The sequence below is a fragment of the Colobus angolensis genome, unplaced genomic scaffold (assembly GCF_000951035.1).
Source record: "Colobus angolensis palliatus isolate OR3802 unplaced genomic scaffold, Cang.pa_1.0 Scaffold434, whole genome shotgun sequence".
NCBI lineage: Eukaryota > Metazoa > Chordata > Mammalia > Primates > Cercopithecidae > Colobus > Colobus angolensis.
In genome coordinates, this window is record NW_012117755.1 from 1476848 (window position 1) to 1504268 (window position 27421).

The window sequence follows — 27421 nt, forward strand, 5'->3', positions numbered from 1 at the left end:
AACATCCCATTCTTTTCTGCCCTGTAAGGTTTCTTCTGAGAAATCCACTGTTAATCTGATGGAGGTTTCTTTATAAGTGGCTAGGTGCTTTTCTCTTGCTGTTTTTAGAATTCTCTTTTTGTCTTTGACTTTTGAGAGTTTGGCTATAATGTGCCATGGAGAAGACATTTTTGAATTATATCCCTTTTGAGATCTTTCAGCATCCTGTATCTGGATGTCTAAATCTCTTGCTAGACTTGGGAAGATTTCGTCTATTACTTTGTTAAATAGGCTTTCTAAACCTTTAGTTTTTCCTTTACCTTCTAGGACATAAAAAATGCAAACATTTCATGACTTGATGGTGCCGTATATGTCACATAGACTTTGTTCATTAAAAAAAAGAATTTGCTATTTTTTGTTTGAGTAGGTTATCTTAAAAGACCTGTTTTCATGTTCTGAAATTCTTCTATTTAGTCTACTCTTCAATCTTTGGCTTTGATTCTGAATGTATATAGTAGCATAGTTCCTGTATGATTTCTTTGGATGTAAACAGTATAGTGTCTGTAACTTCCTCAGTAGCTTAGGGTGCAGTTGTTAGCAGAAGCTGTGATGAAGTTTTGCTGGTGACTGGTACACCAAGCGGGCCAGTCTTTAGGCCCCAGTGGTGGCATTGGTGGGTTGAGCATGCCTGTCCTCAGGCCTCAGAGCAGTGTACATTGGCATTGATGTTAGTGTGTCCAGGCAGGCCAACTCTTTGGCCTATAGGTGGCTTGCTTGGTTTGTCAAGAAAAGCATAGGTGGGCTGGGTGGGTACACAGGTTCCCAGCCCCGGGGCAGCAAGCATAGTGTGGGTAATAGCAGTAGTGGGAGGGAGCCTCTGGAACGCAAGCAGTTCATGCTGGTGTTGGTGATGGATGCAACTGGCAAGCCAGTTTCTAGGCCTGCAAATGATGTATGTAGGTTGATGCTAGCTTTGGTGGTAGTGGAAGGTTGAGTGGGTCCAAATTCAGGCCCCAGGAAGACTAGTCAGGTGCCAATGGTGGTAAACTGGGCTGGGAGATCCCCAGGTCTCTAGACAAGTTTTCATGTACTGGGGAATTTGGAAGAGCAGGGCTGGGAAGACCTGACCTCAGGACTTCTGGTGGTGCATGCAACCATTGGTTGTTGTAGTCGAGGGGCAAGGTGCTCCCCAGATCCCTTGTGCAATGCTTAGGTGGAAGGCAGTGTTGGCTACACTGTGGCCCTGCTACTGGAAAGGGTATGGTTGCTTTCCTTGGGAGCAGCCACCAGCAGTTGGCTGGGTAGCCTGTGCATCACTTGTGTCTCAACTCCACAGAAGTTGACAGTGACAGCATTTTCAGGCAGTGGAATTTGTCTTCAGTATGCATGAAGTTGTGTGGCCATCCCTCTGTTGGGGAGGGAAGGGTTGCTGCCAGTGGTTCCTGCCTTGGCCCCAGCAGCTGCAGCCATGGGTGGGAAATATCATTGAGACTCCAGGAATGCGGAGATATGGGATATGTTTAGTCCTAGGTCAGGACATTGACTGGTGGGGGCTGGGCTCTCAAAACCAGGCCATGTTGCAGCTGCTTAGGACTCTGAAGTTTGTGGGACCCAGCATGGGCTTCTGTGAAGTAATACCTTTGCACAGTATCTAGACAACTGTGTGTTAGTTTGCAGGCCCACATGGCTTGAGGGATGCTCCCCTGGCTAGGATTGTAAGAGTCTTGTACAAGAATGTGGACCCCTGTGTATCTGACTAATTCTCTCCCCATATTAGGGAGTCTCTCCAGGCTCCTAGCCAATCGCAGCTGGATAGACTGCCTCATTTCCTTCTTTTTTCTTGCTGTTAGTGCTTTTCATTGCTTCTCTGTTGAATTTCAGTGTTCTCTCTTAGTTAATGAATTCTAAGTATGATTATCTACTTGGTACTTTGGTTCTTCTCCATGGAAGAGGTGAGTAACAGATCCATCAATTCAGCCATTCTGAAGCCCCAGATTTTTTGTCTTACGGCAGTCGTGTGGGGTTAGTGGATCATATGCTATCCAGTTGAAAAGTGAGAAAACTGTTACAACTATTAAATTATTAGGAATTTCATATATTTTTACAATTTAATAAGGTGGTTGAAGCCAGTGTTTTTACTTTTTGAAATAATTATCCTGTAATATCATTCCTGTGAGATATCAATATTGCTGAATAAACTTTTGCTTCAAAGCATATTTTCCCCCTATATTTTTTCTAATTTATCATCAGTGATATAAACTCAAATTTGCAAAGTTCCTTTTGGTAGAAGAGTGCAAATGTTTAAGTAGGGCAGTCTTATTCTGGATAATTTCCATACTTTATCTTACGTCTTATACACAACAATTCCAGGAAAGTTCATCCTTATTTTATAAATGGAAAAACTGAGGCTTAGAGAGCTTTATTAAAATCAAGATCACACAGCCAATAGCTAACCGAGTTAGAATCAAATCCAGGATTATCCCTTTTTAAAGTCTGTGTTATTTCTCACAGGACTGTCGAATAAAATCAGTTAGGGAAGCTTTATGGCAGCATTGGGGTTGAAACTAGTATTTTATTTCACTGAGGATGGGCTGTAAAATCAGCAATTTTTAGAAACTCAGTAAGAGTATCCGGCAGCTGAGATAGAAACAACTGTAATAGAGCACTTGTTTTTGTGAGATATGCCCTTTTAAAGGATAAGATCCAGAATCTGTTGTCCCAACGTTTCTTTAGACGTCTAGCATTTTCTTCCTTAAAACATGACTAAGCCTGCTGTTCATGTCTTCAGTTTCTGGAGTATTGCTTATTGCTAACAGTTCTGTTGCTAATGAGAAATTGTTTATCCACAGATAAAAATAGACTAGCTGTCACATAAGACTGGCCATCAAAACATTCTCTTTCGGATTAGGGAACTTGCCTTATCTCCTGTCTGCACAGTTCTCTCTCTCCATTCCTTCTTCTGTTTATTGCTTCACGGACATGTTTGTGATAGAATGGTACTCTGACTCAAACAGTTTCCACCAAGGTTTGCCCGGGTGAGAGGAGCTGTTTGCAGAGGTGATCCCTGACTCTCGGTTCTTTAATTTATTTCTTCTTTTGCCTGCCTCTCTCATCTTGTTACTAATTTTAACATCACTGTGTTCTGCTATCTGAGGTTTGATGATGATTTTTGCGGCCAATAAAAATGTCTTTCATTGGCACAGCTGATAAAGAACTATTCTAGAAGAACTTTTAATAATAACTAAGGGCTAATAAGGGAAAACAATTAAAATGATGGTAAAATAATAATTTTCAAAATCTAAGTCTAATTCCATAAATCCACTTGAAATAAGCAAATGGCTTAATTTTATGATCTCTAATACTAATGCCATAAATAAGTTGAATTTACCATTTATCTAGGGTTAGTTTTGCTAAACAGTTTGTATTTTAGCCAGATATGCAACTTTTATTAATAGGACATAATGAACTTTGGAGCCTGCACTGTTACTGTAGTTGTAAGGAAATAAAATTGGCAATAATACTCACAGATGAAATAGAATTTAATCTCTAACATTTACTTTTGACAGAAGGATACAAGGCAGGAGATACACTGTCATAGAATCTTTGTATCATTGGATGGCCCAGAAGCAACCAAAATACAGAGCTTCACATGCCTCTCACCCAAATGTGCTCCATATAGCTGCTAGGACAACAGCCAAAATTAGTGTGGTTTACTTGACATGAAGAAACGACAATGAGATACCATCTCGCACCAGTTAGAATGGCAGTCATTAAAAAATCGGGAAACAACAGGTGCTGGAGAGGATGTGGAGAAACAGGAACACTTTTACACTGTTGGTGGGATTGTAAACTAGTTCAACCATTGTGGAACAGTGTGACATATTCCTCAAGGATCTAGAACTACATATACCATTTGACCCAGCCATCCCATTACTGGGGATATACCCAAAGGATTATAAGTCATGCTGCTATAAAGACACATGCACACGTATGTTTATTATGGCACTATTCACAATAGCAGAGTTGGAATCAACCCAAATGTCAATCAGTGACAGACTGGATTAAGAAAATGTGGCACATATACACCATGGAATGCTATGCAACCATGAAAAAGGATGAGTTTGTGTCCTTTGTAGGGACATGGATGCAGCTGGAAACCATCATTCTCAGCAAACTATCACAAGAACAGAAAACCAAAGATCGCACATTCTCATAGGTGGGAATTGAACAATGAGATCACTTGGACACAGGAAGGGGATCATCACACACCAGGTCCTATTGTGGGGGGGGGCGGGGAGGGATAGCATTAGGAGCTATACCCTAATGTAAATGATGAGTTAATGGGTGCAGCACACCAACATGGCACATGTATACATGTGTAACAAACCTGCACATTGTGCACATGTACCCTAGAACTTAAAGTATAATAAAATAAATAAATTGCAGCATCCATTTCCCACCCATATTTAATACCATTGAGTCGCACAGGACAAAAGCCTATATCTTACCTTTCTGCCCCCCTCCCCAGTTAATTTAATAGTAGTCCTACATAGCAAACAAGAGTGACAGGAAATTCTACAATAATCTTAACTCTTAATTAATTCTAAGAAAATAAGGTTCTGTGTTCATTTTCCTAGGCAGCATCAGGTTAACCTAGCGTTGATTTAACTTTTTCCACACAGAGCCAACCAGTCTTGGGTAAAATCTAATTTTTGCCTTTATTAGTTTTATGTCATTGGGAAATTATTGAGGTTCAGTTTTGCTCACGTGTAAAGTAAAAATATTCACTTCCCACTGTTACTTCAAGAAATAAGTAAAACCTGTATGTATTTGGCCTGTAATATGAGCCCAGAAACAGTAGCTAAAGTTATGTCAAATACCTGCAATGTTGTAAAAATTAAATGGTCCCTTTATACTCCTGTAGGGAAAATTGATCTTTCCAATTATCTTGCCTGCCTCTAGAATAAATGCTGACTCTCCCCAAATTAAATACAGGCATCCTCCCTTACTCATTACAGTTTCTGCTACCCATGGTCAGCCGTTGTCCTTAAATAGATGAGGACAGTACGATAAGATGACGGGGGAGGGAGGTGGGGGGCAGGGAGAGGTGAGAGAGACTCCACATTCACGTAACTTTTATTACTGTATATTGCTATAATTGTTCTATTTTATTATTCATCTTTTTATGTGCCTAATAAGTTAAATTTTATCATAGGTATGTATGTATGGGAAAAACGGTATATATAGGGTCTATTTGTGGTTTCAGACATCTGCTGGAGGTCTTGGAACATAGCCCCCATGGATAAGGGGGAACTACTGTCATTTCCCGTTTGAAATCTTGCTGTTCTTCCTGTGACCTTCCCATTCATTCCGGTTTTCTTTGCTGAGGGATACTGCTGGCTCACAGCTGGTGTGCTGAGTGGTAATCTTTGATATCCTGGAGCTCCAGAGTATAATCCAGTTTTCATAAAAGATTTGTACTATATCTTAAATTCCTCAGAGTGGTGATATTCTCTCTCTCTCTGTGTGTCTGTCTGTCACAGACACACACACACGAGAGAGATTGATTCACAGTTGTCATGGATACATGGTAGATTTCTAGCAGTTTTCTTGAAGTCTGGCTCATGATAATACCTTATTCTTATAATTGTCATAGTATTTGTAAGACATTAATTAGCACACTTGCGAAAGTATAACTAGGTTTTCTCTTGTCATCATTACATCATATGACACCGTAAAAGTGGTTGAATTTGTTCCCAGACACTCAGAAAAACTCTCAACTTCTGAAGCTGGGAGTAATACATACATAGTAATGTTGTGGTAATCTGGTGTAATATTTATTAAACATTTATTAAGTGCTGGGCACATGGTTTGACATTGTATAATTTCATTTGATTTCCACAAAAACTCTACGAAGTAGATACTACTGTTTTGGTCATTTACAACTGAAGAGTTGATGTAAATTGCCCACATCACCGAGCTAGTGACTTGGAGTTAAGACTCCCTATTTGTAACTACTACAGAATATAATCTTATTGCAGAATATTCCTCTCTTCTTCCATGAATATTTTCTTCGCATTAACTAAAAGGTTACTCATTTTACAGGGCTAATTGGGTTTGATTTTAATTGGATGCACATCAGTCAGTTGATTCCAAATGTTTTGAAAATAAATGGAAAAGTTTTATAAACTAGAGCCAGACTAAGAGGGATAGTGGATTATTTTTACTATGTTTCCTTCAGAGAATCATTAAATAATTAATCAAAGTAGAAGGATGTTTACAAATCTTGCAAGTATGACATTCTATCCAAGCCACACTAAAGTTATCAAAGGGAAACACTAACCAGTTATGAAAATATTCCCCTCTTTCTCAGTTAACTCTAAAATTGGAGATGGCAAAGGCATCAAAACATCTCACTATCTCAAATATTTCCTCAGTCAGGTTGTGGTGTGAACATCTCTTATCTAGATTGCAATCCCACCTTGAGGAGTCATATGTGGATTTTTTTTTTTTTTTTTAAAAAAGGGCTATTATCCTGAGAAGGTCTAAGTAAAAAGATGCTTTTTACCTAGGCTTGAATATCTAAGGTTTTCTGTATAGAATCAGTTGGGCAAGTGAACATCTTGGAAAAGTGATTTGAAAACTGTTTTTATTAATGGAATACACACACCCCCACACCCACACTCACACTCTTATTCCTACTCAAGAGGCAAGAGTACATGGTGAATCCCTTAATAAATTCACCTCACTGTAGTTAAAATCTAACAGCAGATTGTTACGTTGTTGTAGTCGTTAAAGGGAGTCTGAAAAGAGACAGCTGGAAGTGGGGAAAGACTAGTATAGAAAAATAGTGATTGGGCATTTGAGTATTTGGAAAAAACCTAGTGAAGTAACTAGGTTTTAAAAGGCTGAAGAAAAAGACAAATTTCACCCACTGCAAAATATAACAAAGATATAAAAATGAATGAGACATAAGCTCCAGGATAAAAATAAGAAATAATTTTATGTATTTTTTCTATTATGTCTGACATTTTGCTTTCACCAACATACTGCATGTGAAATACGAAAAAAAGTTAAAAAATACTAAAGGGACTACAAGATAAGTAATTTTTAAATTTTTATAACCTAAGTAAAACTGCTAAAGCTAGTTATAGCAAGATCTCAGTCTTATATAAATTTTCTTAAATGATAATATCTTTGCATTCATCATAAACAGAAATGTATATTTTAAGCAAAATCATTATAATAGAAATGATAATACTCCTAGCCGCCTTCACGTTAATCTTAACATAGACTAGTGAAGAACATAGCAAAGGTAGCGAGTGCTTGAAGGAATGTTCTTGTTGTCGAAAGAAATCTTTCCTCAGATTGATCAAGAGGCATCGAATAATCATAATAATTCAAACTTTAATCTTGCAGATGGAATGAAAATGTTTAAAATTAGAATTTATTGTCAGAGCCTAAATATTGTTACTTAAGCCAAATATGTTAATATGAGCATTATTGTTTTAGCTAATATAAGTGTCTTCTACTCTGCAGAATGCATATAGGCTGGTCTAAAAGGCTTTTTTTTTTTTTTTTTAAAATGATTTTATAGAGCACAAGCATTTGGGCAGGTGGCTGAGTAGACTAATATTTTTTCCGGTGGGTCGATTTCACCACATCATTAGTAAAGTAGAAATTCTGGAACCCCTACTTTTTATTCTGATATTGTAAATTGTTTCAGATGCTACATAAGCATTTTAAATTTATATGCCCCAGGCTTATTTTGTTCAGTAGAAATGCATGTTAATTCATCAAACATCTATTGATAACTTTATGTAGGGAATAGTGCTATATATACTCCAAGTGCATCAAGAAGTAAAAGATACACAATCTACCGAGGTATTGAAAATTCCATATAAGCAAACAATATATGGATAACTGTTATATAAGACAGAATGTGAACTAATTTACATAATGGAGTATTTTTAAAGTGTGGAGCATGATTTTCATTCTAATAAAAGTACAAATATTTATGTCAAATGAAAATGTGGCTGCATCATAATTCTTATATGGGATTTTAAATATACCAAAACCCATGGATCCATACAGTAGTTCTTACTCTGCTTCCCTAATTTTATTTGTTGCGCATAAATGCATAAATTGATAAGATGATTTTGGAGCAGGAACCTAACTTTTTCTATTTCTTTACTTCCTTGGAAGTTAATTGATTTCTTAAATAATAAAGTCCATCACTATTTTGAGTAAGGTTTAGTTTCTGATTTCTGTTTAATATGTGTGATTTCTAATAAAAAGTTCCGAATTTATTTTCTCTGGTTGAAAGTTGTTCACTAGAATTGACAGCTGAGCTAACATATGCAAAAGTCATTGTAAGTCCACAAGTTGGCACAGATAGGTGTCCCCCCATCATCCCCAGGTTTGAGCAATGGATTTTTACAAGTGAAACTCAGTGCAATTAATCACCTCCAACATGAGAAAATGCTCTTTAAACTATTTTAAGCCAACATTTACAAGAGAAATTGGCCTATAATACACCTCAGGTTCTTAACCTTTTTGAGAGCTATAGAAACGCTGCTTCTCTATAAAGGTAACATATATTGCCAATAAAATATATAAGGCAGGACATCTACTTATAAAACTCAGAAAACCATTTAGTAGGAACAGTTGTTTTATTAGCCTTCTGCTCTTTAATGGCTGAGACCATCCTGGGGCTATTTAAAAATGATTTAATTTGTCCTCTAAACACATAGATGAGTTCAAGATGTGTATTTTTTCCCCCCATGAATCAATCATGTCTGCACTGACATTAAAAGCTTGGATCAGGAATCTTTGTAATAATCTGTCTTTTAAGTTGGTCATTTAAGCAGCTTTAAGTATGAAAAAAGTGAAGTATTAGAACTATTTCAATCCATGATGCCTTACGGATTATACTTGAGGAATGCGATTGTCCCTCACTATCTACTGAGAACTGGTTCTAGGAACTCCACAGATACTAAAATCTGTGGATGCTTAAGTTCCTTATATAAATGATGTAATATTTGCATGTAACCTATGTACATCCTCCTGTATACATTAAATTAGATTGCTTATAATACCTAATACACTATAAATGGTATGTAAATAGTTGTTATATTCTTTGTGTTTTAACTTCTAGGTTCGGGGTACACATGCAGTTTTGTTACATAGATAAATTATGTGTTACAGGGGCTCTGTGTACCGATTACTTTGTCACCCAGGTAATAACTTTGGTACCCAATAGGGAGCTTTTCTATGCTGTTATTTTTTATTATATTTCTTGAATATTTTCTTTTTATGTGGGAAACAATTTATTTTTTTTAAATTTTGTGGGTACACAGTAACGGTGTGTGTGTATATATATATATGGTATATATATGTGTGTATATGTAGATGTGTATATATATACCATATATGTATATATATGTGTGTGTATGTATAATTTTTGTGGGTACATAGTGGTGTATGTGTATATATATGATATATATGTATGTGTGCATATATATATGTGTGTGTGTATATATATGGTGTGTGAGATGTTTTGATGCAGGCATGCGATGTGGAATAAGTACCTCATGAGAATAGCATATCCATCCCCTCAAGCATTTATCCTTTGAATTATAAACCAATTACACTCTTGAAGTTACTTTAAAATGCACAATTATTGACTATATTCATCCTCTTGTGGTATCAAATCAGAGGTTATTTGAATTTGCAGATACAGAACCCGCAGATACGGAGGGCCCACTGCATATCACTAAATGATTCATACCTTTCCACCTGTACAACCACCGCCATAGTTCAAGTCATTCTCATCTTTTTCTGTGACTGCAGGAAGAGCTTGACGATGACTAGCCCTACGTTCCTTCCGGATTTAAGTTAATTCCCTTTTACACACAATCATCTAGAATGATATTTATATAGTTTAAGGCCTTAGCACTTGCTGTTCCAACTCCCTGGGACGATGTTCTTCCACTCTGCATTTCACACCTGGGCCGCAGAAAGATTATGCCCTTGGTTGATTTAACCCTTGTCAGAATAGCATGTGTCTCTGTTACTACATACATATTCAAACTATTCTTAGATTTTTGTTTTAATTTGTGCTTATGTTATCACATATTATACACACCAAGTCTGTAGGCTGTTTTTTATTTCTAGTGATTTTTAATGATAATATTTCATACATATATGAGAAAAGAACCTTTTTTATGTTAAGAGAGAACATAGTCTGTGAAAGTATCTGTCTTACATTTAATCTATAGAAATGAACAATTTTTATAATTTTCATTAGACTATATTCAAAATTGGATTTTATTCTAAAAAATTACCATGTTGCTATTTCATATTTAAATGCAACTAGGATTAGACAAGCAACAGTAATCAATTTTTTCTTATCTGGGAGCCTACGTGAATACTGAGTGTATTAAGATATCAAATGAGATATCTTGCTATCTTAGTTTGAGGAGAATGCCGTATATTTGGGGAATAGAAAGTGGAGTGAACATGTAATTTATGTCTCTCAAAGGTGACTCAAATGTTCTTTATCGGTATCTTAAAATCTTTAGTGGGTATTCTTCCTTATTTTTAAGCTAGCTTTGTCTCTGAGATACGTAAAGTAAGCTGCTTTGCCTTACGTGCATGTATGTGTGTGCATGTACTCATGTGCGCATCTTGTCAGTACATGGAGAGATGGAATAAGACAAATGTAGTAGGTTCAGGGCAGAACTTTGGTTGCAGGAGAGAGGCTGATGCTTTCATAAGCATCAGCAAGGGAAGGGGGATTACTGGAGCAAATAGAGGCAAGGGAGAATTTGTTCACTTAATTACATAATGCTTATTTAGAATCTACAATGTTCCTGGTAAGTTGAGTTATATATAAGAATACAAGGAAATGACATCACTAGTTTAAAGGTACAATGTCTTCTGTCTTTCAAATCTGTTTTGTTGATTTCGTTTTATCCAATACTGTGTAGTACAATATTAACAGAGTAAACAGGAGTATGAGTCCTTCTCTAAAATTCCTAACCTTCACAAAAATAAATTCTCACTTATGTTCCAGTGGAGTTTGTTCCCACCATAGTACTGCTGGCCTATCACAATGCTGTAGGTAGTTGTAGACTTGTTCAATCGTGTTATTGGTGGTGACTTCCTCATGTGCAGGGACCTTTATTATTCACAGCTGAATTCCTAGAGCATAAAAGAGTGCTTTTTTTTTTTTTTTTGGAGACAGAGTCTAGCTCTGTTGCCCAGGCTGGAGTGCAGTGGCATGATCTCAGCTCACTGCAAGCTCCGCCTCCTGGGTTGAAGCGATTCTTCTGCCTCAGCCTCCTGAGTAGCTGGGACTACAGGTGCACGCTGCTACGCCCGGCTACTTTTTTGTGTTTTTAGTAGAGACGGGATTTCACCGTGTTAGCCAGGATGGTCTCGACCTCCTGACCTCGTGATCCACCCGCCTCGGCCTCCGAAAGTGTGAGTGCCTGTTTTTTAATGTACAACAGATGTTTGTTGAAGACATGGCTTTTACATTAGCATATTGCATCAGAGTGTGAGGGTCATTAATATGTGTGAAGACCAGTTAGGATTTTAAAGTTCTGATCAGATTAGTTATCAAGCTGATAGGTTAAATTAACTGATTAATCCAAGGAATTAACATTAACAAGCAATGAAATGGCCAATGTCCAAGTATTGAAGTTGTATTTGGATTTTACCTAATAGTTTCCTTCATCTTGTTGGCTGCTTTGTTGTCTATTTAAGCTGGAGAAAGGTCTTCCTGATTATCTTCATTTAAAGTAATAGTGGTGAAGGTAATTTCAAAAAATAAAATAATAAGTATGCTAAAACATAGACCTGTGGTTTGATATACAAGAAGCTGCAGAAGGTTCTCGGAAATATGTAAAACAATTTATTCCCAAGATAATTGACAATTATATGCATTCTTACAGAATAAGCTGTTACAAAATTTCAAACTTTAAAACTCAATAGCACATATCATAAAATGAACTAAATGGTTCTGTTGGGCATAAGAATACCGACTTCTAATTCAGAATTCCAAGTGTGGTACAAAAGTTGTAGAGAGATTAATTGCTATATTCATCATATAATTTTAGAAAAATCCTCTTGGTAATTTATATGATAAAAATTGACCGTTACAATTAGAAATATAAGACATATTTTGTCTCAATGGATTTTATTGAGTGTGCTAAAGCAATACACACTACATTTTGGGTAAGAGTGTGTACTATGAGGGGTGAACTAAATGGATGCACAGATCATGATTTCTATGTAAAATTTGTCTCAGGCTTGTAAGGGGAAAGATACATGACAAGTTACTTTTTAGATATAAATGACCACATATTTAAACTATAATTCAAATTGGGATTATTATACTTTAAATATTTTCCCAAGAATATCTTGACTAGTAATCTATAAAATCTAAAAATAATCCTGTTTCAAAAGATAACTTTAAAAATGTCAAAATGCTAGTGCTCAGATTTACTTAAATATGTAGATGATTTGTTAAACATTTAAAAAACTCCATGGAAAAGGGAATATGCAACAAAAGACTAATTTGCAACTATCAAAAAATAGGAACAGGAAAATTGTGCTAGCATATTAATATAAATATTATGTGTCACTGTGTGTCCGAGCAACATTGTTCTCAGTTCCCATCCAGTAATGACTCTTTGTGTGTGGGGTAAAATCCATAATAAAAGGGATGAATAGGATGACTTTCATTTGAAACTAAGTCTCTTGAGATTGTGTGAGCTACTCTGCCACCTATCAGTGGAATGATGAAATAATTCATACATCACCAATTAGCTTAAATAATCACCTTAAATTTGGTCAAGTTTACTGCAGGCATCAGTTTACAAAAATAATTTGTACCCAAGGTATTTAATACTTGGGAATACCAGAATTAGAGTACATCAGAGACAAAGTGAAATCTGGATACTCAATATGACTTTTTTGTTTAAACCTACATATTTAAACTCGTTTTTGGTAGTTGGATGATGGCTCCCCAAAGATGTTCCTGTACGAATCCCTAGAACCTGTGAATATGTTAAGTTACATGACACAGGGGAATTAAGGTTGTTAATTAGCTTGACCTTAAAATAGGGAAATTAACCTGGATTACCTGAGTGCACACTATGCAGTCACCCGAATGCTTAAAAATGAGAGAGCCACAAGAGTAGGCCTGAGTGATATAATTTGAGAAAGACTATACCTACTGTTCGCTTTGAAGAATGGAGGAAGACCAGGGGTTAAGGAGTATTGGAGGTCTATAAAAGCTAGAAAAGGGAAAGAAGCATGATCTCTCCTAGAATTTCCAAAAAGGAACAACGCCCTGAGTTTAGTCTAATGAGTCTCATGTCAGACGTCTAACCTACTCAACTGTAAAGATAAAACATTTGTCCTGTTTTAAGCCATTAAGTTTTTGGGAATATGTTACAACAATAATTGACTACTACTACACCCTCTGTAGTTTATTTTTTTCTGTTCAGTTTCTTAGCTGGTCTGTTGTACTTGCCTGTTCAGCTTTGGGGCCTGAGGAACTGCCCTCAATGGGAGTAGTTCAGCAGTGCTCATCTCTATAGGGTTCGGGAGTTGAATAACAGAAGGCACCAAGGGAGAAACTTTTTCCCTCACCCTAGACCAAAATCCGTATTTTGTGTGTGTGTGTGTGTGTGTGTGTGTGTGTGTGAGGATCTGACATTTTAAAAGATGTTTGGCAGTAGAAATCCCTACTCTTTTCAGGGGAGATTATCCTCTACACTTCTTAACTGGCAGAGTCGTATGACAATTATATCAATACACAATAGTATGTCCCATATATTCTGTATTATTTATTTTAAATAGCATCAACTGTCAAATCTATGTTGAACCATATCAAGCCCAGGTCTCACCTACAGTCTCTTTTCCAGTAATATTCAGACGTATATCAGTTTTTCAGAATTCTTGCTGGCACTGCTTCTTGTATGGTTAAATGAATGCGCTCATGTGCATGTGTATATAATTGTGTGCATCCACACATGGATGCACACACACTGCTGGACATCCAAAATTGAGCAACAATATGCACAGGGCATTAGAATGTATAATTGCATACTTAAAAGGATTTATAAAATCTTATCTGTACACAGTAACTGTTCCCATCCTTATGATAGTTGTTTACTTAAGTATGCAAAACAGTTGGGCTCTTTCAAATGCTTGTGGAAGCATTTGAAATTTCCTTGCAAAAGAATGTCTTTGTTTTAAATTTATGTGTCTAAATAATAATTGGAAAGGTAAAGATTTGCTCAATAGAAAGGAGTAATCTGTTAAAAGTTTAAAAAATACCATTTTTTTTTTTTTTTGGAAAACTGCTTTGCTATGTCCTGAATTCGGAGGTCTTACTGTTATTTATTCTAATTACCCCATCTGAGGGAAGCATCATTTTCCCCAGTGACTGAAATAATAATAGAATAAGAATACGTGGAAAATATTAAATTCTTACCGTAAACAATCTTAAAATTTTCGTTTTATTTGAGGTTAAGTTTTCTGAGATACTCCATACTTACTTAAAATGTGTTTTCAAAAAATAATAACTATTATTATTTACAGCACATTAAGTACTATTCTAGTTCTTTCAAGTGCATCCTCCCATTAATTTCCTAGCTTGGTGGGATTTCCCCACACGCACACCAAAAATCAAACTTAAAAACTAGGAACTTCCAGTCTAGTCTGTAGCCCTGTATGTAAGATTCTGACCTGGATAAATTGATAATGCTGCAAAATAAAGTGACTTAGAAATCCAGCTAATCTTATCAGCACTCGTTTTTAATTGAGAAAATCTAATTACTAAGATAATTGTGGGGCGTGTTGCATACTCTTAATTACTGTAAAAACAAAAGAAGAAGAGACAAATTTATGCTGCTCTATATGCCTCACGCCCTATAAAACTGGATATACTTTTTTATGACCCATTTAGCTTCATTCACTTTATCAGTGCATAAAATGCAATATGTTTTCCTAATTTCATACTATTTCGTTTGACTTTTTGTAACCATAAAACATCAGCTTTCATGCACAAGCATATTTTCGGTTGGGTGAGTCTATTTACTTTGTTTAGGTAATTAAGCATTTGAGAACATCAGTGGTTTAGTTTTGAGGTGTCATAAATAGAAAAGCTTAGGGAACAATTCCTCATTGTACTTGAAACAATTTATTCTGCATTAATAAGTTGATAAAATTCCGCTCTGTGTCCCCTACCCAAGTCTCATCTCAAATTGTAATCCCCACGTGTAGAGGGAAGGACCTAGTGGGAGGTGATTGGATCATGGGGGCAGTTTTCTCCATGCTGTTCTTGTGATAGCAAGTGAATTCTCATGAGATCTTGATGGTTTAAAAATATTTGACAGCCTCCTCCTGACCCTACTGCTCTGTGAAGAAGGTACTTGCTTCCCCTTCACCCTCTGCCATGATTGTAAGTTTCCTGGGGCCTCCCCACCCATGTGGGACTGTGAGTCTATTAAACCTCTTTTACTTATAAATTACCCAACCACAGGTACTTTTTATAGCAGTGTGAAAACAGACTAAAACAGAAAATTGGTGCCAAGGTAGTGGGGCATTGCTATAAAGATAGTTGAGAATATAGAAGTGACTTTAGAACTGGGTGTAACTGGCAGAGGTTGGAACAATTTGGAGGGGTCAGAAGAAGACAGAAAGATGAGGGAGAAAATGGAATTTCCCAGAGACTTGTTGAATGGCTTTGACCAAAATGCTGATACTGATATGGACAATGAAGTCCAGGCTGAGGTAGTCTCAGATGGAGGTGAGGAATTACTTGGGAACTGGAGCAAAGGTGACTCTTGCTATGCTTTAGCAGAGACTGGTGGCATTTTGTCCCTTCCCTGGAGATCTGTGGAACTTTGAACTTGAGAGAGGTAATTTAGGGTATCTGGCAGAAGACATTTATAAGCAGCAAGGCATTCCAGATGTGACTTGACTTTTTCTGAAAACATATGGTTATATGCGTTCACAGAGAGATTATCTGAAACTGGAACTTTTATTTAAAAGGAAAACAGACATAAAAGTTGGGAAAATTTGCGGCCTGACCATGTGGTAGAAAAGAAAAACCCATTTTCTAGGGAGTAAGTCAAGCCTGCTGCAGAAATTTGTATAAGTAAAGAGGAGCAGAATGTTAATAGCCAGGAAAATGTCTCCAGAGCATGTCAGAGACCTTTGTGCCAGCCCCTTCCATCACAGGCCCAGAGGTCTAGGAGGGAAAAATGGTTTGGTGGACCAGGTCCCAGGCCCCGCTGCTCTGTGCAGCCTTGGGACCTGGCTTCCTGTGTCTCAGCTGCTTCAGCTCCAGCCTTGGCTAAAAGGGGCCAAGGTATGTCTCGCACCATTGCTTCAGAGGGTGCAAGCCCCAAGCCTTGGCGGCTTCCATGTGGTGTTGGGCCTACAAGTGTGCAGAAGGCAAGAATTGAGGTTTGGGAACCTCTGCATAGATATCTAGAGGATGTATGGAAACACCTGAATGTCTAGGTAGAAGTCTGCTGTAGGGGCAGAGTCCTCATGGAGAACCTCTACTAGGGCAATGCAGAGGGGAAATGTGGGGTTGGAGCCCTACCTCCCCCTGCCCACCACAGAGTCCTCACTGGGTCACTACCTAGTGGAGCCATGAGAAGAGGTCCACCATCTAGACCCAAGAATGGTAGATCCACCAACAACTTGCACCAGGCACTTAGAAAAACTGCAGGCACTGTGAAAGCCATGGGGGCTGTACCCTGCAGAGCCACAGGGGTAGAGCTTTCCAAGGCCATGGGAGCCCACCTCTTGCATCAGCCTGCCCTGGATATGAGACATGGAGTCAAGGCAGATTTGAGAGCTTTAAGATTTAATGATTGCCTGGCTGCGTTTCAGACTTGCATGGATCTGTGTCTACTTTGTTTTGGCCAATTTCCCCCATTTGGAATGGAATCATTTACCCAGTACTTATACCTGCATTGTACCTTGGAAGTAACTAGCTTGCTTTTGATTTTACAGGCTTGTAGTCAGAACTTTCCTTGTCTCAGATGAAACTTTGGACTTTTGAGTTAATGCTGGAATGAGTTAAGACTTTGCGGGAGTGTTGGGAAGGCATGATTGTGTTTTGAAATGTGAGGACATGAGATTTGGGAGGGGCCGGGGGTAGAATGAGAATGATATGGTTTGGCTATGTGTCCCCACCCAAATTTTGTCTCAAATTGTAATCCCCATGTGTCAAGAGAGGAAACTGGTGGGATATTGGATCATGGGCGGGGGGGCGCTTCCCCATGCTGTACTCATGATAGTTCTCACATGAGCTGATGGTTTAAAAGTGGGTGGCAGTTCCCTGCCCCCTCCTACCACCTTGTGAAGAGAGTGCTTGCTTCCCCTTTGCCTTTCACCATGATTGTAAGTTTCCTGAGGCTTCCCGAGCCATGTGGAACTGTGAGTCAATAAAACCTCTTTAACTTACCCAGTCTCAGGTATTCTTTATGGCAGTGTGAAAATGGACTAATACATAAGTATACTGTGAAATAACTACCTAGAAAGAATAAATCCGTATTAGCTTAAGATGCTCTTGGAGTCAGTGTTTTAGTGTAATTGTGTGTGGACTTAAACAGCTTCAATGGAGAAGTTGCATCTTAAGAATTGTTTCTTTCCCTCCAGTCTTAGTACCATTACTTACAAGAAGGGGTACTTGGTATATGTTGATTACGTTATTAAAAATACTTTACCTTAGTTTTAGTAAAACTGAATAACTATCTTACATTACAATCTTGGAACCCTTGCCCTTTAGCAGGCCATTTCTCCTAAGGAATTTCAGACATCCCTAATCTTAATATCTTTATATAATGTACATATTGTTGTGTGAGTGTATCTTTCTGGTGGCCCATTTATCTTAAACTGACTTTCCTATGTTCCTAGCCATTTAATGTGTTTTTCCCTTGGTAATGATATATTTCTTCTGTTCCAGGATGGGCCAGATATCAGTTATCACACATCACAAGTGTAAACTGAAGCCCAGAGCAGAAATTCAAATGGAATTAAAGTATAAATAAAAATATAGGTCATACAGAATATGGATAAATAGATTGTAGGAATAGATCAGATGTCAGATACAGACTTTTAAAAAATATGGTCAGAAAATATGGTATTGAAAACTACGAAACGCCACTCCAGAGGAGCTTTAAAAAAGGAGAGAGAGAGAGAGAGAGAAAGAAAAATAATAGAAAATAAAACTGGAGGACATTGTTAAGTGAAATCAGCCAGACACAGAAACTCAAATACTGCAAATTCTCATATGTGGGAGCTAAACTAAATTGAACTCATGCAGATAGAGAGTGGGATGATGGTTACCAGATGCTGAGAAGGGTAAGTGGGGAGGACAGGATAAGGGAGGGAGTGGTAAATAGGAACAAAAATATAGTTAGAAGGAATAAAATCTAGTGGCCGGTAGCACACTAGAGTGATTCTAGTTAACAACAATTTATATTTCAAAATAATTTAGGGTTAAATTGGAATTTATCTAACATAAATGATAAATGCTTGAGGTGATGGATGCCCTAATTACCCTGATTTATCATTACACATTGCATTCATGTATTAAAATACCACATGCACCCCAAATGTACAACTATTTTGTAGTCATAATACCTGAAATAATTAAAGAAAATGAACCTCATCTAAGAATTGGATATTTCTCTCACTGAGTATAAATTCCAGGCTTTCAGTCAGCTCTAGTTTTAGTTTATGAATGAATACCATAGAAACACCTGTAATGTCCTCCAGTCAAAGTTGTTGATCACCCAAAGCTAAGCTTGTTAAATTTACAGAGAAAGAGTGGGCACCACCTTCATGGAATAGTCATAGCCTCTCAAAAGAGGAGCATGAGGAAAGGATACTTTGAGTTTTACTCGCTGAGCTGGATGATTCTAAGTATGTTCTGGACAGATTGGTCAGAATCAGTTTACCAGATGAGTTGCTGTGACAGTCTGTGGTGTTATCTTGGAACACATGAATTTGCCCGAGTTTCTGTAAATCTACTTGAGCTTAAACAATTTGGATATGTTATAAACGTGATGTTTATTTTCCCCCAAACAATTTTATGTTAGCCATCACGGGAAATTATGCTTGGCATAGGGGACTCTTACTTGATATAGGGGACTCTGCTGTGTCTGAGTTCTTAGATCACCCTGTATTAACTCTTCAGGATACAGCAATTGATTAGGGAGTGATATATTAGTTCACTTACCTAGGGAGAAATTATCAACTCAGAATATTTCTGTCCGTTTAAAACATCTACCTCTATGTGAGAGTAAAGAGCATAGGCTCTTGAGCTGCACTGTCTTTGAATCCTGGCTCTGCTACCTACCAGATGTGTGACCTTTAAAACTTTACATAAGCAATTAGTACCTCAGTTTCCTCATTTGTGAAATGTGGTTAATAATAAATGGGTTAATGTATGCTAAATACTTAGTATAGTACGGAGTAAATACTAGCTGTTGTAATTCATGCTATTGCTTTTTTTTTTTTTTTTTTAATTATACTTTAAGTTCTAGGGTACCTGTGCACAATGTGCAGTTTTGTTACATATGTATAAATGTGCCATGTTGGTGTGCTGCACCCTTTAACTCGTCATTCACATTAGGTATATCTTCTAATGCTATCCCTCCCCCCTCCCCCCCCCACAATAGGACCCAGTGTGTGATGTTCCCCTTCCTGTGTCCAAGTGATCTCATTGTTCAATTCCCACCTATGAGTGAGAACATGTGGTATTTGGTTTTCTGTTCTTGTGATAGTTTGCTGAGAATGATGGTTTCCAGCTGCATCCATGTCCCTACAAAGGACACGAACTCATCCTTTTTTATGACTGCATAGTATTCCATGGTGTATATGTGCCACATTTTCTTAATCCAGTCTGTCACTGATGGACATTTGGGTTGATTCCAAGTCTCGGCTATTGTGAATAGTGCCATAATAAACATACGTGTGCATGTGTCTTTATAGCAGCATGACTTATAATCCTTTGGGTATATCGGCAGTAATGGGATGGCTGGGTCAAATGGTATATCTAGTTCTAGATCCTTGAGGAATCGCCACACTGTTTTCCACAATGGTTGAACTAGTGCTGATTTTTAAATGATGTTTATTTTAATTAAATTGCTGTTTCCCCTTGTAAACGCAGAAAGAAAAGGTTAGGAAAGGGAAATGTAGAATTCTACTAACAATGACTTATATTAGTAGTTGGGCCAATAGGCATCAAAAGGAGATTCATCTTGTGGGATATAAGTGCATATAGTAGAATATGTCATCAATTAATAATAGCATTCAAAAATGAAGCAAAGACCTATTTAAATGACCTCAGGGAGACATCAGAAACTTTTACAGCAGTATCTGCTATAGGAAATAGCTAGTGATTTACCATTTCGAATTGTGAATGGCCAACCAATGCCCTCATCAGTTAGACATTGACAGCCCATTCTTCTAGTTCTATCTTCTTCTGGATGGGTTTCAGGTGTTTCCTTCTATTATTCCTTGAATTGGCTATGATACAGTCAGAGTATACAAATCACTGGCTTAGTTAGGACCTCCTACTACTCTGTATACATATATTGATATTCTTATCCATTTGACTTGTAATGGTTTCATTTAACGGGTTAGATACTTAGATGTTGAGCCCATCCTTGAGAATAATAATGTATAAACCTCAAAGATAACACAAAATCCTCTCATTCTTGATTAGTACTTTTAGTTTGAGCATGTCACTTGGATTATTGTGTCTCTGGTTCTTGCATTAAAATAGTCAACCACTGAAATAGCAAAAGTGATGCAGAAATTTGTATATTTTGGAGAGTCGTCACAGGGAATGCTATTTAGTTCCGTTTAACCAATTGTTGTTATGCATCTTTCAGGAGTGAGACACTGAAAATATTGCGAAGACATAATCACAGCCCTTGATATAATAGTAGTTTGAAAAATGCCATATTGGGGCACAGAAGGAGTAGGGGTGGAGTGTGTGTGTGTGTGTGTGTGTGTGTGTGTGTGTATTAACAAAATGGGATTAGGGAATTTGTCAATGATGAGATGACATTTATGGTTTCACTTGCTAAAAACTTTAGAAATTTACTTAGGTTGATAGGCTTGTAGTAGCTTCTGTTTTCATCTGTAGTAGTTAAACCGTATGTGTGACAAACTTTCGTTTATTTAATCAGTTTCAGTCTTTCTAAGGCAGGCATGATGTCTAAATGAGAATAGACTCATCTTAATTTTCACATGGCTTCAAAATTACAGAAATATTAATCCTTCCAAAAAATGTTTAGATGTAGTCCAAAAGATTTGTCTGTGGTCTCTGAAAAGTGTTTCACTGGAGATAAAGCTAATTCAATTTGCAGTAACTTTGTAATCAAAATTAATACTGTATGAGCTAATCATAGACTCTCCATGCTTTCACTTCTAGTCAGATCCAGGCTCACTGGGAGTAAAGTGCCAGAGAGGTCCTAGCCTCAGGGCCTTTGCACTTGCTCATCCTTTAGTATGGAAATGTGTTTTCTTCAGAGAGTCATCACAGGATTCAACTGCTCATTTCATTCAACTCTATTTTTAAATGTCCCTGTAGTTGAAAGGCTTTCCCTCTGTAAATCCTCTCTTAAATAGAGCCAACCTCCATGCCTTTCATTCCCTCTCTCTTTACCTTGCTCTATTTTTCTTTATAGAACTTGCCATGACCTGATTTTGTGTAGTATATTTATTTGTCCTTATTATTATTTCTAGTCCTAGAATTTAAGTTTCGTAAGTTAAGGACTTTGTACATTTTATTCAGTGCTGTATCTCCTGGGCCTAAAACAGTAGGAACTTAAATATTTAATGAAAAACATAAATGATTAAATTAATAATAGAATCAGTATACTCTCTCCAAGTGTACATTTGGTATTATACTAATGCATTTAATTTTATGCAACTCAGAAAGTAATCGATACATTTATATTGCTTTCAAAATTAGCTCCCTCAAATACATTTAGGGTAGAAAAACTAACATTAATACATCAATTGATCATCAAGCATAGAAAAGGAACTCCAAGAACAAGTAAACATTTTATACCTAAGGTCTTATTATACTTTTGATATTAATGTATATTGTATTAAATCATTGTAAATACAGTTTTCTATTCCAAATAGCAATACTAGAGGACTTTACTTTAAGTTCGACATTCTCTGCTGGATGATCCCCCAAAACTGCTGCCCAGATAATTACAATTCCCTCTCTTAGCTTGTCTTCCAGTCTCTAATTTCCTCCTACTTTAAACCATTGTTCACATGCCACCACAATTAGTGTTTGAAGATGACAGGTCTAAGCATGTCATTCTCTTGTTAATACAATCCCTTGTTCTTTCTAAATAAAATCTGGCTTTCAATGCCTGCCTTTTATTGCTTCCCACAATGCGTTTTGTACCCATTATTAAACTACCCTTCAGTTATACCAACCTTGGGAATACATGTTCCTGAAGCACAGAACGGTTTCCTCCATGTTTTTATCTTACGGAAGTCATTTACCTTAGTACTTCATGCATAGTCTGTATTAAGCAAGGGTTTATTGGGGGTGACTATCTGTTCATTTTTTAAAAAAAACTTTACCACTGTCCTAGACCTTAAAGATGACTATTCCATGAAGCTGATGTATATTTCAAATATAAAATGTCATGTTTATTAACCTCCAGTTATTTTTCCAGTTTTCACTGGATAGTAATGTGTACTCAATTTACTAATAAAACTGGAATATATCACTTGGCTATAAGCTGTAGTACCACAGAATTTGAAGTGACACAGAACAACTATTCATCTGCTCTTATCTCTTTCCAAGGGCATGCTTATACTTGATGGCGTGGTGCCGCTCAGTTCTATTCATATTTAAATCATCAGAAACAAAGTGTGATCTTGTGTCATTGTATTAGCTAAACAACCCTGCTGCTTTAACACATAAGTGCCAAAATATAAGGAGCTTAAAACAATAGCTTATATGTAGCCCAGGTATAAGTCCAATGTAGGTGTTCCTTATTTGGTGACTGATATAGTTTGGCTGTGTCCCCACCCAAATTGCATCTTGAATTCCCACGTGTTCTGGGAGGAGCCCAGTGGGAGGTAATTGAGTCGTGGGTGCAGGTCTTTCCCGTGCTCTTCTCATGATAGTGGATAAGTCTCATGAGATCTGATGGCTTCATAAGGGGGAGTTCCCTGCACAAGTTATCTTCTCGTCTGCCACCATGGCTTTCGCCTTCTGCCGGGATTGTGAGGTCTCCCCAGCCACGTGGAACTGTAAGTGCATTAAATCTCTTCCTTTTGTAAATTGCCTAGTCTCCTTGGCGTGTATTTATCAGCAGTGTGAAAATGGACTAATACAGTGAATAATATTTTTCTATTTTTATTTTTCTGCCTTTATTGTGGCTCTGCCTCTCTACCTTCTTCACAGATGATGATTTTTTTTTTTTTTTTTTTTTGGCATGTAGCCATTGAAGAGGGGAAGCAAATACAGAAAAGCCACAGTGCCTTCTTCTGCCTTTGTGGTACAGGTGATGCATATGTGCTCCCTTCACTTTCCACATGAAGGGGATGTGTGCTCATGAAACATGTATATAGTCGTGCCTATCTACAAGGATAATGCAGTGGCTGGCTGAGTGGCTGCTTCGAATTGAAAAATCTATACTTGAAAAGCTGGAGAAAGGACATGGTTGTTTGACAACCTGTCTCTGCCGTAGTTAGGAACTATCAGCTTCAAAAATAAAACTATCTGGTGGTCTTCTAAATGGGGAGCTTAATTACCTCAAGTCAGTAAGAGGAAAATATGCATTAGATTCAATTCTATATGAAAGAAAATCGTGGTCCCAGTGGGATTATAATTTCTAAAAGAACAAATGTCAGTAAATTTAATGGAACCTTAAGTATACTGTAGAAAAAAATATAATAAATTCTGACATTGAATTTTGTTGATTTAAATAAATTTATTGTGATAACCATGCTGGTTCTTTGCATGACATATGAATGGGGAATTAAATAATATACACAATGCTTTGCTGAAAAGTATTCAATTTGTGTAGATCAGATACACTTGTCTTGGTGACAAAATTGGCACGAAACTTTATGAAACCCACGAGTGGGCAAAGATTGTATCAGAAATATCTAAAAGTATAAAGCAATTTCATTTTTCACTGTCATCCTATTGACACATCTCCAAAGAACACATCCAGGCATGAATAGCTCTATTCCCCAAATTCTAAAGACAGCATCTGAAGGAAATCTAATTTCAGTCTTGTTATTAAATAAGTTTCCTTAGTGTCTGCCATAGTAGACAGTGTTTGCAAGATAGGATATTCATTTTTTAACATATTTTTCTTTTGTGTGTTATAAATAAAATTAATATACCATCGTATTCTATTGGTATCCACTGACGTTTCTTAGTTTTACTTTAATTTCACCGTTTTATAAATTGACTTTGACAGAATATTTTTAGTTGTTGAATCATATTTGGAAATTGAATAAAGTTATTTTTGTGTGTAACTCCTGTGAAACAATATTATATCTATATTTCTTATCAATAGTTAAGCCTTTATGAAAGTAATTCTGTAAATTATGAAAGTAATTCTGTAAATTATGAAAGTAATTCTGTAAATTCTGTAAATTCCTCCCAAACGGATTTACAGACACATAGTAGGATGTGTATGTGTGTGTACATGTCGAACGAGCATCTGGTATATAACACACATAAATGCTTATATATATAATTTGTGTTGAGGTCTGAATTAATGTATTTTTAAAAGCGTGGGTTCTTGTGACAATAGAACCAAATACTTGCATAATGTTTTATAGACTACTTATAATCCTTACAAAAATCCTATTGACAAAATAGCATTAGTTTAATATTCCAGATGAGAAAATAGGCTCGAAGTAATTAAATGCTTTGCTCCTGATCAAACACTAAGTGGGAAAAAAACCCACCTCATTACAAAATTTTCTTGTTGAAAGACATCAAACTGCCTCTAAAAAAGAGGAGAGAAGCAATAGTCTGATACTCTAAATTGGATATAAACATCAGAATTGGGACTAGAAGCCTAGACAAAAGTAAATATGTTGAATGGCACATACAGAACTTAGAGTCTTAACAAATGAAGCTTTTTGGTCAGTTCTGGAATATGATCTATAACATGGAGAATCGTTTTGTGGGTTTTTTTCCTGAATAATTAAATTCATAAATGGAGATGAACTAAAGAAAATATAAAGGAAATAGCATAGGAAAATTTTGTAAAAACTAAGTTGGATATTTTATGATTTTTCTATATCTGTTTTTTAAATTGTACACCAGGGTTCCCTCTAAATGGCTACTTTTTTGGAAAAGAAATCTGAGTATATGCCCATATGCAAGCGAACCTCAAAAAATACCAGGTGCCTTTAGCTTCCGTTAATATGAAATTACTAATTCATGATGAGAACATTTTATTTTAATGTTAGTGGTGTTGCTTTTGGTTGGAAGCCAGGTAAATTTAATCCTATTACTATGCCTCTAATGTGGAGTAGTTTTGTTTAATGGTATGTATTAATGCGACATTGGACAGCTTGAGTTGAATCAGAGAAATGGTGTTGGCAAGCATTAAAGACTTAAGAGAATGCAAACTTTTATATGCCTTCTTTTTATTGTAAATTGACAATGTATAATTGTATAACTGTATGGCATACAAAATGATATAATTTATGAATACAATGTGGAGTAATTAAATCAAGCTAGTTAACATATGTATCACCTCAAAGACTTTTTTTTGCGGTGAGAACATTTGAAGTGTACTCTCTTAGCAGTTTTGAAATGTACAATGCTCTATTAACTGTATTCATCATGCTGTGCAATGCATTTCAAATTTTCATCAGCAAAATCAGCATTGAAAGAATGTAGGCAAAAATTCTATATACTTCTCACATGATATGATCTTACATGTAGAACATTCTGGAGATTTCCACACAAACCCGCTAGAAGTAATAAATTAAGCAAAATTGCAGTAAATAAAAGCAATATACAGAAATAAGTTATGTTTTTATACACTAATAGTGATGCAGTCCAAAAAGGAGATTAAGGAAACAATTTTATTTAAAGTAGTATCAAAAAGAGTAAAGTACTTAGGAATTAACCAAGAAGGTGGGAGATTTATACACTGATAACTACAAAACAATCCTGAAAGAAATTAAACATTTATTTTTATAAGTAAGTGAAAAGGAACTCCATGTTTATGAAATGGAACACTCAGTATTATTGTTGAGGTATCCAGATTACTCAAACTACACATTCAATGCCATCTCTAAGAAAATCCCAATTAGTTTTTCTGCAGAAATAGAAAACTCTATCAAAAATTCCTATGTAATCTCATGGATCCAAGAATAGACGATCTTGAAAAAAGAATGAAGTTGAAGGATCATACTTCCTGATTTGAAAACTTACTACGAAGGTACCCTAATCAAAACAGTGTGGGATTGGCATAAAAAAGAGAATGTAGTAAAATAGAATATAATAATGAGCCCTGAAACAAACTCTGCTATGTATTGTCAACTAATTTTCCATAACGTTGCCAAGGTTTTTTAATGAAGCCACAAATGTTGATGAAAATGAATATAGACATTTTTAAAAACTGAATTGGACTCTTACCTTATAAAATACACAAAAATTAAGTCAAAATGGATCAGGAACTAAACATAGCCAAAACTACAGAACTTTTAGAAGAAAGCATTGACATTTGGAAGAAAACATAGACATTAGATAGGGCAATTAAATATCTTGGATATGACACTAAAAGTTCAGGCTACAACAGAAAAATTAGGTAAACTGAAATGCATCAACATTAAAAACTGCATGAATGAACACCTTCAGAGTGAAAAGGCAGCTTATGGAATGGGAGAAAATATTTGCAAATCATATACTCAGGGGAATAATATCCCGACTATACCAAGAATTATGTATTAGTCCATTCTTGCATTGCTCTAAAGAAATACCTGAAACTGGGTAAATTATAAAAAAAGAGGTTTAATTGGTTCACATTTCTGTAGGCTGTATAGGAAGCATGATGCTGGCATCTGCTCGGCTTCTGGGGGGGCCTCAGGAAACATATGGCAGGCAGGTCATATGGTCGGAACAGGAGCAAGAAGGGTGGAGGGAGATGCCATACATTTAACTTAAATGACCAGAATTCATGAGAACTATCACAAGAATAGTACCAAGCGGACAGTACTAAACCATTCATCAGAAATTTGCCCCAGTGATCCAGTCACCTCCCACAAGACACCACCTCCAACATGGGGGATTACAACTCAACATGAGATTTGAGCAAGGACACATCTAAATTATATCTTATAATTCAACAACAACAAAAAATGAAATTTCTCT

At 36.5% G+C, this 27421-nt stretch overlaps 1 protein-coding gene across 1 annotated transcript in view; it reads left to right on the top strand.

The window, feature by feature from the left end:
* The window catches only part of DMD (dystrophin), a 2170472-nt gene that overhangs the window by 444809 nt on the left and 1698242 nt on the right, over positions 1–27421 (top strand). The window lies entirely within an intron of this gene.